The sequence below is a fragment of the Meleagris gallopavo genome, chromosome 13 (assembly GCF_905368555.1).
Source record: "Meleagris gallopavo chromosome 13, MGAL_WU_HG_1.1, whole genome shotgun sequence".
NCBI classification, from domain to species: domain Eukaryota; kingdom Metazoa; phylum Chordata; class Aves; order Galliformes; family Phasianidae; genus Meleagris; species Meleagris gallopavo.
In genome coordinates, this window is record NC_139416.1 from 96854 (window position 1) to 105665 (window position 8812).

At 42.0% G+C, this 8812-nt stretch overlaps 1 long non-coding RNA gene across 1 annotated transcript; it reads left to right on the plus strand.

Moving 5' to 3' along the window:
* Positions 1-237: 237 nt before the first annotated feature.
* LOC146543451 (uncharacterized) lies at positions 238-7267 on the plus strand. The gene is made up of 2 exons (XR_014886070.1): positions 238-4928; positions 5746-7267. It is a non-coding gene; the product is annotated as an uncharacterized LOC146543451 (long non-coding RNA).
* Positions 7268-8812: the final 1545 nt, after the last annotated feature.

Genomic DNA, 8812 nt, shown 5'->3' on the forward strand with positions numbered 1-8812 from the left:
GTCAGGTAGATACAAGAGCCGAAAATAAGCGACTCGGTTTTTTTCCTTGTCACGTGGATGGCGTGGAGGAAGGCGTGCAGGCACGGCGCTGCCATTTACTGCCGGTGGGGCTTCTGCTCGCGTGCCCCGAACGGGGAGTCGTGGCCGTGAGGGTAAAGAGTAGGGCGTGAAATGACGCGTTCCTCTGCCGTTGCTCCTGGGTGTGACTGCACGTACATCACGCACTGACGTGGGCCTCAGCTTCCCTAATGGTGTTTTTATGAGGATGGTTCGAGTTGCGAGATACTCGCACCAGAAAACACTTCTGTGCTTGGAAACCTCTCCGTTAGGATAAGGGGGAATGCTCTCATCCTGAAGCAGATATACTTATGTTTGAAAGATTTGTTGTTTTCACTTATCTGCAAGAATATTAACAGCAAGTTTAATTTAGCAGAACACAAAACACCATCAGCTGTACAGCAGAGTTCATTGGCATTATTGGGATAAATGTTGCCCAATGCTTGGTAGGTCTCAACAAAGCGATTCCTCATTCACAAGAATTACTGGGATTTCAAGCAAGCATTTTCCTGATTTTTTTTGTTTCTTGGAAATAGAGAAAAAGCAGTAGATGGACTATATATTTATACACAGATTGTGCTCCAAGCAGCTGCAGAACCCTGCAAAAAATTGTTCTTGACAATTTAATTGAAACTCACAGAGGTATGAATTTCATGGAGCTTTTTCACAATGCCATTCACTCTTAACACCCAGAGTTTACCAGAACTGATTTTATAGAAAAGTCAGCCCAGGTTTGCATGTTTCATTGGAAACAGGACACTCCAGCTCCCAGTTCCACGCTGGAAATCCTCAAGCCTGTAAACAGAGATGCTGTAAATTTGCCATCCAGTTACTCCTTTTCAGGCTGCTTATCCATTCCACAGCATCAATCACCTTATAGAGCCCTGCAATACCTCAGCACCATTCTGAAGTGAGGTGACACAGAACAAGTCCAAGTTGTGGGGTCACGTGTAGTGACACAGATTCAGTAACATGAAGCATCTGAAAGTTTTCCAGGATGTTTGTCAAGATGAGAAATAATTTCACCCATTGCAATGAAGAAATGTGGCATTCTGGGTGGACTCCTTTTTTTTTTTTTTCCTTACTTAAATAGATTTATTAGTAACATTAGATTCAAGTCTGTAAATCAGTATTTTTATTCTATCCTTAAAAAAAAAAAGAGTGACTCCTTTGTGCTTTGGTAATTTTGGAGTATAATCAGGATTATTAATCAGTTTGGTCCTGGTTTTAGAAATGTGGTGATCTTCCTCTATAGAAAAGTGCAACAAATGACCTTTATCCATTAAAAGGAACAATAACAAAAGCACAGAACCAAATCTCTCTGTTCCTAGGCATAATCATGTAAGAACAATGATAAAGGGGTAAGCAGTGAAAAAGAACAGGGTGATTCTGATTTTGCATTGAGGTCAGTCAAGACGCATAGACCTAGGAGAGGGAGCAGGGTGGGGAGCAATGAGAGACTCCAGTAATCTGCAAAAAAGCAAAAGCAGAACACAGGTGCAAATAGAAGAGGTTTGTTACCCTCTTTTATTCTTAGAAAACAATGTGAAAAGGATTTAAAAACAGTTTTGCAATGGATACTGGGAGTAAATCTGCCATCATTCCAGATCCTGCTGAACTCAGTGACAGCTGAACATTTTTAAACAGGACTGAAGATTGATTCCAACAATAACAATTTTATTCATGAAGCTTGTACAACTCTTTCCTGGAAAGATTTTAGCTTGTAGATTTCTTGCATATTATCATCACACATCAGTGTTGGCTTGAGGAAAAAAATCCTGCAGTTAAATAAAACCAAGCTGTCCCATGAAAACACAAGCACTCTTTATATTCTAGAGGGGTTTCGGCATTTGTCCCTGGCGCTAAAAGTCCTTTGTTTTGTTCCATTGTAGTCTATTCTGTTCCTAATTATTTAAGAAGCTAAGCACCTTAGATAAATTCCCATCTGATGCTAAAAGAAAAGAGTTGTGGAATTTTTTATATAACAGTTACAAAGCAAACCTCTAACAGCACAGGCTGGAGAGCAGTGCTAATGGAGTGAGATTTAGTCAAGAATGGAAAAAAGTGCAAAATCCCGACAGTGTTTTAAAGTGAGTGACATCAGATATGTGCTGCAATCGTGGTTTCTGTCAGCCAGGAGAGTCTGGAGCAGATTAAGTGTTCTGCTATCTGTTGCACTGACAAAGCAGACCTATGGAGAGATGAGATTTTGGGAAACATCCATGTGGTTTATGTGCTTTCAGATGCAGAAATTTGCATGTAGGAATAACATGAGCTGTAAAAGATGATCAGTGGTTTTTTATTTTTTAATAAAGCATTGTTTTAATATTTTAGTTACTGTTTAAGTGAGGCAAAGAATGTGAGCTATTTCCTCAGTCAGTAGTTGTCCTTGCCAAAGTCTGCAGTGAACACAGCCAAGAGTGGTACTTCGTCAAGATTTCCAACTATGCTGACACACTGTTTTGAAACCTCCTGCTCCAGTTGTCCATTCTCCTGCCAATTCCCCTTGGTGCATCTTCAGAAGCTCTTCCAAAGCCTTTCTCTGGATTCCTGTATGCGAGAGACCCAAATGTCTCTATTTACTGCCGCATTTTTTTGGTTTGATTCATATACAGAATTATCTACCATCATTTAATGAGGAATAACAAGTCTCTGTTTTTACTTTGGTCTTCTGTCCAGATGAGAGCCAGGCTAAAACATACTTGTGGATAATTTAGTACTGTGTTCAATTGTGTTCAGCTGAGTGACTGAGCAGAATAGTTGAGGTCTAAAGGAACTACACTTCTGATGCCAATTTCACCAATGTAAGGGACAGCACCTCAGCTGCAAGTCCGAGAAATTTTGAGAAGCAAATTTGCTTTTAGAAGTAGCAATATAGTCAGAACAGAATCAGTAGAACATATCTGATCCTCATTACTTGATCTTGGCACCACATGCTCCTCCCAGGCCTTGAAAGTAGGTTTTAGAGCAATAGTCTGAAAGTTGATCCATCCACATGGTCCAGGACACATCAGTAGATACAGACAGACAGTAGATATGGGAAAACTGATCAGTAAATCTGCGTGTTTCTGAGTACATCCTATTTTCAGAAATCCCACGGCAGGGTCTCCAAAGCCTCCTAAGGCAGTTTGTTCCAGGCCATCTATTACATGGGTTCACTCTGCTGTGAAAGTTTTCCCAAGCGCCCTGCTTACAGCTCTGTGGTAACAGCATTGCATCCTGTGCAGAGCTCTGCAGCAGCCTTTTATGTTTTTAAGTTCATTGTCACGCCTAAGTGTCTTCCTTTCTGGAACTAACAATCTTAATTCTTCGATCTTTGTGTGGCTCACAGAGTTCAGTTTCTCTTCTTTTCCACGGTCTGCATTATTTTCTGTATATTAATCACCTAGAAACAGTGTGTGGGTTGGTTTTGGAATTGGGAATGAATCACTGTTTGATTCCTTTTCTGGTTTCTGGATAGATTTTGGACAGGATCTGAAGGCAACTTACAGAAACCATAAGAAATTATGGTGCAGAGATCTTGGAGTAAAGCTGGATACGTCATGATATTATTTTTTCAACATGCAGTAATTATACTGTGACTATGCAACTCAGTGATGTTATTTAGCACAGAATTGACCACAGAATTGACCTTTTTATTCCTGCGGGGATTTGTGGTGTTTTGCTTTGAAAACAACATATACTCAAATCTTTTTGGTATCCTGTGCATATCATATCAGGTGAAAAAAGTCTATACTGTCATTGAGGTTAAGCTCAAACGTGTATTTAACATGCTAAATCTGTGCCCTGAGTTAAAACTAGCAGTAAGATTAGAGGGAATGGCCTCAGGTTGCATCAGGGTTCAGGTTGGGTATTGGGAATAATTTCTTCTCCAGAAGGCTGGTTAGGCACTGGAATGGACTGCGCAGGGCAATGGTGGAGTCACAAGTCACTTGCATAAATGAGATTTCGCTTTTGTAAATGGGAGTCAGATGTTTAGCAATGTGAGGGACTAGAAGAATGAGAGAGCTGTAAGTCATAGCTAAGAGAGTGGAAGCTGATCTAGACCAGAATGCCAGAAAAAAATTTGTACAAAGGGGATTTGTTATTCAGACTGTTCCAAGGATATGTAGTTTTGGAATAACTTGGAACAAGAAAACATTTTTTTTTTCCTTCCTTCCTCCCACGCTCTTGCCTCCAAAATCTAACACTGGCTTGGAAAGACAGACTTAAATTACCTTTTTCATTCTCTAAATTTCTAAAGAAAATTTTTTCTCCTCTTTCACTACTTCCACATAAATACATTGTCATCAGTATGTCTTCATTGTAATTCTGCAGTACTTGTATTTGGACATTGGTCCTTGAAAACAATGAGAACGTTGACTGTTTGGATCAGCACACTAATCTGGATATATTTTAGATTCCAGAACAGTAAATATTTATTAGACAGTAAATAAAATTCCTAAACAAATGAATGTTTGGCTAAGAGAAAAAAAAGAGGAGCCAATCTGAGCAGAGACAGGAATTTCAGTTGAAGTTATTTAAGCGTTTGCAATCTGTGGGAAAACAGCTTTTTCACACGATGGATTCTGTGTTTCCAAATATCTTTGCCTGATCACTAAAGGAACTGTCTTGTTTGGAATGAATGGAAGAATTCTTCTGTATCAAAAATCCATGATCTTGCCTATCACTGACAGATACAAAAACATCTTCTATATACTGTGCTCAAGTCAGTAGACTAGGAGGTTAAGAAGGTGGCTATTGATTTTGCTCAGAACAAAAGGCAGAGATCATTTTAAAGCTGCACTTTGAAGAAAAGTCACTTAAGCTCATTGGAAGCTGGAACAGACACAGCCACTCTCAGGCTGGCTCCACATCTGGATGTGCTACAGGTGAGGTCTCACCAGCATGTGAAACATCTTTTTTCTCTCCAGTGAGATGAATATATAAATCTTGATTAATGAACATTTTCTACCACCTGAGAAATACAAATTAATATAGTCTTTGGGCTCTCTGGGAGTGTGCACTTTCTTATGGTCTTCCATTTCCTTGTCAGAGGTAGGCAGATCTCGTAAGGATGTTCTGGTGGAGTTGGAGGAGCGTTCACCCTGAGAATACATTGCACAGCTGAGAGCAGAGAACTATGAAGCTGTGTTACACCATTTGTCTCCACCAGTCGTCAAAGTTGTCACCTTGAGACAGATTTACAGACTATTGAAAGGCTCATAAGAGCAAAAGGCAGTTTAATTCGACAGAGAAGCACCAGAAGAAACAGACATTAATTAGGGACATTTTGGAATGCTGGGGTCTTAGTGTCTGTAAGGAAACTTTACTCTGAGACTCCAAGCTGTGCAAGCTGCTGCTCACAGTTTGCTTCCAATGGCATCCAGGTAGCATCTCCCTGAACATCACTACTGCTACCACAATTAATTTTCATTCCTTATGTATTGTCATGGAAGAAGAGGGACTATTGGAGATGCCAGTGGGATGATGGAGCCAGAAGAATTCATGGTGACAGAAAGGGTGCAAAGGGCCCAAGGGTAGGGAGAAGCTCACCCTCACATGAGACTTGAGGCATTTTCTCTCCCTTGAGAATAATAGAGATGTGAGGGTTTGGTAGTCTTGTCATGTGCTCTCTGGAGCTGCTTCGCTTGGAGAACATATCAATGAGAAACTCATGGGAACCTTGTTTTATGTGTTTTATTACAGGAAGCTACACAACTAAATTCAGGCTCCTTTTGCCCAGAGAAAGATAAAATGCTCTGCAGTAAGAGGCTAGTATTCTGCTTTCCTATTGGGAGTGTGATGTGGTGAAGTAGTGAATACTAACCTGTTTACAGCAAATGTGAGCAAGGAGGTGTTCAAGACCCATGGAGACGTGGCACTGAGGGACATGGGCAGTGGGCACGGTGGAAATGGGCTGGGGTTGGATGTGGGGATCCGAGTTGTTTCTTCAACCAAAATGATTCTATGATTCTGTGATTCTATTCCTTGCAAAAGAAAACTGGCTCTAAATGACATGAGATGAACATGGGATAAACTGATCTTTGTGCTTACAGAATCACAGAATCACAGAATCACAGAATTGTAGGGGTTGGAAGGGACCTCTAGAGATCATCGAGACCAACCCCCCTGCCAAAGCAGGTTCTCTACACCAGGTCGCACAGGTAGGCGTCCAGGCAAGACTTGAATATCTCCAGAGAAGGAGACTCCACAACCTCCCTGGGCAGCCTGTTCCAGTGCTCCGTCACCTCACCGTGAAGAAGTTCTTACGCACATTCGTGCGAAACTTCCTATGCTGCAGCTTATGTCCGTTTCCCCTCGTCCTGTCTCGTCCTGTCTCCACTGTACCACTGAAAAGAGACTGGCCTCACCGCTATGGCCGCCACACCTCAGATATTTATAAACCTGGATCAGGTCCCCTCTCAGTCTTCTTTTCTCAAGGCTAAACAGACCCAGTTCACTTAGCCTTTCTTCATAGGGGAGATGCTCCAGGCCCTTCACCATCTTTGTGGCCCTCTGCTGGACTCTTTCCAAGAGATCCCTGTCTTTTTTGTACTGGGGAGCCCAGAACTGCACACAGTACTCCAGATGAGGCCTTACCAGGGCAGAGTAGAGGGGGAGGATCACCTCCCTCGACCTGCTGGACACGCTCTTCTTAATGCACCCCAGAATGCCATTGGCCTTCTTGGCCACGAGGGCACACTGCTGGCTCACGGCCAACCTGTCGTCCACCAGGACGCCCAGGTCCCTCTCTGCAGAGCTCCTCTCCAGCAGCTCATCCCCCAGCCTGTATTGGTGCATGCAATTATTCCTCCCTAGGTGTAAGACCCTACACTTGCTTGTGTTGAACCTCATCCGGTTTCTTACTGCCCAGCTCTCCAGCCTGTCCAGGTCTCGCTGAATGGCAGCACAGCCTTCAGGTGTGTCAGCCAATCCTCCCAACTTCGTATCATCAGCAAACTTGCTCAGGGTGGCCACTATCCCCTCATCAAGGTCATTGATGAAGATCTTGAACAAGACCGGACCCAGCACAGACCCCTGGGGGACACCACTGGTCACAGGTCTCCAGCCAGACTCTGCACCACCAACGACGACCCTCTGCGCTCTGCCAGTCAGCCAGTTCTCAACCCACTTACCTTACTGTCATAGTCAGTTTTTTTCATGGAACTCGGAGCTGTTTTGGAGGTTGTTCCATCTGGTTTGGCTGAATAAAATGCTAAAATCAGAAGTTGTTGTGGAAATCTGCTTTATTTCCTATTGCAGTTATCCCTTTAATAATTCCTGCTATTCTTACAGTTCTTCCATTTTCTTCTTTTAGCTTCATTTAGTATACAGAGGTATGAGACACAGTACTGAACTGAGTGAAAAGACTTCTGCTGATTTCATTGGCTCTTCGATAAGGGCCAGAGAGCCTAAGTTAGATGTTAGTCATTTCATGTGTAGAATGTATGAGTACATGTGTAGAATGTATGTGTACATACATAATAACTATTAAAAGCCTAGGATGAACAGCAGTGCTTATAAGCAATTCAGATTAATAACCACATAGATGAAAATTGCTTATTTATCCAATAGGAAGCAGAAATAGGAGCAAAGTTAGCCTCATTTTCCTGAAGATGCTTATTATTGATGTGGAAAAATGAGTTTCAGCAGTCATGTAGTCTTACTGACATGATGTAGTTCTTTGTATCCCTAACTTAATAGGGATCATTTTTGCAACCTGAGGGCAGGCTCAGATGGCCTGAGCAGCCTCACACGAACTCTCTATCCCACACACTGCTGCCCATGGGCTCAGGAGCTCATTTAATCCCATTGGTGGGGCTCTGCTCCCCCAGCAGAACTGTGAATGATGCTGATTTGTGTACCAGGTGTTGGGTCTTGCTGCCCATCGTGGCCTTGCTGCTGTGGGCCTGTTTAGTAATGCCTGGTCTGTACCTGGCCTTGGTTATTCTCACTGGAGCAAACCTGTATGTTGAATTCCTGGCCATGGACCCACCATGTTACCGGCCCTAACCTGCCCTTGGCCTTCCCTGTTACATCGCTTGGTGCCTATAAAATGGGTCTAGTCATAGGAGTTTTCAGACCAGTGTTCAAGGTCATTATATCTATAGGGCTATTGAGTTTCATGAACTGCCTTCATCTTCTGTCATTCTTAATCAGATAGGAAATGATAAAACATAAATCATGAGATAAAAAGTAATGTAAGAACCTAGTTCATGCTATGATGACTCTATACTGTTATTGGAGCCAAAAGGCAAAGCAAATTGCAGGCAAGGAAAATTGGCTTGGGGAAGATGTCTGTTTTTCTGGCATTTAAAACTGTTTTTTCTTTATCACATGGGTTTTGATCCTAATTCTAATTGATTGTCCCCACAGTGCATTGATGCAACTGAGTGCAGAGAGTGGGTAGTATGAGCAATGAGAGGTAGGAAAAGGAACAGAACAACTGAGCTGTTAATGCTGCTTACAGTTTGTGTCATCCAGCCACTGTGTGAGAGCTCTGTCCTCAATTACATCATGGCTTTGTGGGTTAAACAGTGGAAAGCAGCGTATACTAATGGTCTTTGTGTTGAGATTTTAAGGTTGTTCAAAGTCTAAACCTGTGTGATGAGATTTAATTCTCTGAACAAGAAAGAAATTTGTTCCTTTTCATGACATTTTTTTCACTTTAAATGCAATGCTGACTTGATTTTTAAATATAAGCATTAATTAAAACAAATTTTTTGGATATTTCTTGAATTAGTTTTTTATATACTTCTCCTGTGTGTTTCTC